This window comes from Capsella rubella, unplaced genomic scaffold (genome assembly GCF_000375325.1).
Source record: "Capsella rubella cultivar Monte Gargano unplaced genomic scaffold, Caprub1_0 scaffold_2, whole genome shotgun sequence".
Taxonomy (NCBI): domain Eukaryota; kingdom Viridiplantae; phylum Streptophyta; class Magnoliopsida; order Brassicales; family Brassicaceae; genus Capsella; species Capsella rubella.
The window spans coordinates 5,570,644-5,573,313 of record NW_006238922.1 but is presented as its reverse complement, the minus strand read 5'-3'; the positions used below and the strand labels follow the sequence as shown (position 1 = coordinate 5,573,313).

General features: G+C 43.4%; 1 pseudogene; it reads left to right on the top strand.

Moving 5' to 3' along the window:
* Window positions 1–556: 556 nt before the first annotated feature.
* The window catches only part of LOC111832122, a 3,850-nt pseudogene continuing 1,736 nt past the window's right edge, over window positions 557–2,670 (top strand).

The following is a 2,670-nucleotide window of genomic DNA, read 5'->3' as shown; positions in this document are numbered from 1 at the left end:
CATGCTTCAGCAACTCCTACAGGGACAAGCAAGTGGCTCCATGGACAATGCTAAGAAGTTTGCTGAGCTGACTTAGAGATTGGACTGCTCATACAATGATCTGAACATGAAGATTGAGACTCTGAATTCCAAGATCAAGTATATGGAGGGTAAAACTGCTTCTACTTCTGCCCCAAAGCCTGGCCAACTTCCAGGAAAAGCTGTTCAGAATCCTAAGGAGTTTGCTCATGCCATCACACTGAGGAGCGGTAAAAACTTGCCTCCCAAACAAGGACCTGTTGTAGTTACTGAGGACAGTGAAGACTTGGAAGGGGAGGATGTATGTCAGAATGAAGATCCGGTTGTTCCTTTGGAAGAATCAGAAGTCGTACGTAAAGAAGCTCCTCAACCTGCGGAGAAACATGCTGAAACACCTGCAGCATCCAAGGATAAGCCTGCCAGATACGTTCCCCCACCATACAAACCACCTCTACCATTCCCAGGACGATTCAAAAATCAGCAAGCTGAGAAGTATAAGGCTTTATTTGAAAAGCAAGTGAGAGAGATTGAGTTGAGAATGCCATTGCTGGATGCATTCGCACTTGTTCCTCCTTATCAGAAGTTCCTCAAAGATTTGGTTATGGAGAGAACAAAAGAAGTCCAGGGCATGGTGATATTGAGTCATGAATGCAGTGCCATTATCCAGAAGAAGATCACTCCCTTGAAGCTTAAGGATCCTGGATCCTTCACTCTACCATGCTCACTAGGCCCCCTATCTTTCAGCAGATGCCTATGTGATCTTGGAGCTTCTGTGAGTCTTATGCCATTGTCTGTGGCTAAGCGTTTAGGATTCACAAGATACAAGGCATGCAACATATCTCTCATTCTAGCTGACAGATCAGTGAGGCTCCCGCATGGACTCTTGGAAGACTTACCAATAAGAATTGGTGTTGTTGAAGTTCCCACAGATTTTGTTGTTTTGGAAATGGATGAAGAGCCTAAGGATCCCCTGATTCTTGGAAGACCATTTCTAGCCACTGCTGGAGCTATCATTGATGTGAAGAAGGGAAAGATAGACCTATGCTTGGGAGAAGATTTCAAGATGACATTTGACATCAAGGAGTCTATGAAGAAACCAACAATCAATGGCAAGGTGTTCTGGATAGAGGAGATGGATCAGCTAGCTGATGAACTTTTACAAGAACTTGCTGAGGAGGATCATCTCAAGACAGCCTTGACAAAGAGTGGATCAGATGGATTTCTTCATGCTAAGACAAAGGTCTACGAAACATTACTAGATACCTACAAGGCAACTGATGATTCAGAACGTTTTGAGGAATTGGATAAGTCTGTCAAGGAGGTATGCTCAGTAGAGGAGGAAGTCAGTGGCAGCCCGATCACTCACCCTGCTGTTGACCCTGTCAATGCGGCTGATGATGACTGGTCAGAGTTAAAAGCTCCCAAGGTTGAGCTCAAACCGCTACCCTCAGGACTGAGGTATGTATTCCTTGGATCCAACTCTACTTATCCTGTCATTGTGAATGCTAGTTTGAGTAATGAGGAATTAGAGTTGCTAGTCACTGAGGTTAGAAAATATAGAAGGGTCATAGGTTATTCCTTAGATGATATCAAGGGGATCTCACCTAGTCTCTGCATGCATAGGATTAATCTGGAAAATGAATCATACTCTAGTATTGAACCTCAAAGGAGATTGAATCTTAACCTTAAAGAAGTTGTGAAAAAAGAAATTCTTAAACTGTTGAATGCTGGGGTTATCTATCCTATCTCTGATAGTACTTGGGTATCCCCAGTACATTGCGTGCCTAAGAAAGGAGGAATTACAGTGATAAAAAATGAAAAAGATGAATTGATCCCCACTAGGACTATCACTGGCCATAGGATGTGTATTGATTACAGAAAACTGAATGCTGCATCTAGGAAAGATCATTTTCCTCTTCCTTTCATTGATCAAATGTTAGAACGATTAGCCAATCATCCCTACTACTGTTTCCTTGATGGGTATAGCGGATTTTTCCAAATTCCTATCCACCCAAATGATCAGGAAAAGACTACTTTCACTTGTTCCTATGGCACATTTGCCTACAGACGCATGCCTTTTGATTTGTGTAATGCACCTGCAACATTTCAGAGGTGTATGACCTCTATATTCTCGGATTTGATAGAGGAGATGGTGGAGGTATTCATGGATGATTTTTCCGTGTATGGCTCCTCCTTCTCCTCATGTTTGTTGAATCTCTGCAGGGTATTAGCAAGATGTGAGGAGACAAGCCTTGTGCTCAACTGGGAGAAGTGCCACTTCATGGTGAACGAAGGGATAGTGTTGGGACACAAGATATCAGAGAAAGGGATTGAGGTTGATAACGCGAAGATTGAGGTCATGGTGCAGTTGCAGCCTCCCAAGTCAGTCAAGGATATAAGGAGTTTCCTTGGGCATGCTGGGTTTTACAGAAGATTCATCAAGGACTTCTCAAAGATTGCACGACCCCTTACAAGACTGTTGTGCAAGGAGGTCGAGTTTGTTGTTGATGAGAGCTGTCTGGAAGCTTTCAACAAGATCAAGGAAGCGTTAGTCTCAGCACCAATAGTCCAAGCTCCAGACTGGGATCATCCTTTTGAGATAATGTGTGATGCCTCAGATTATGCAGTAGGGGTTGTATTGGGACAGCGAAT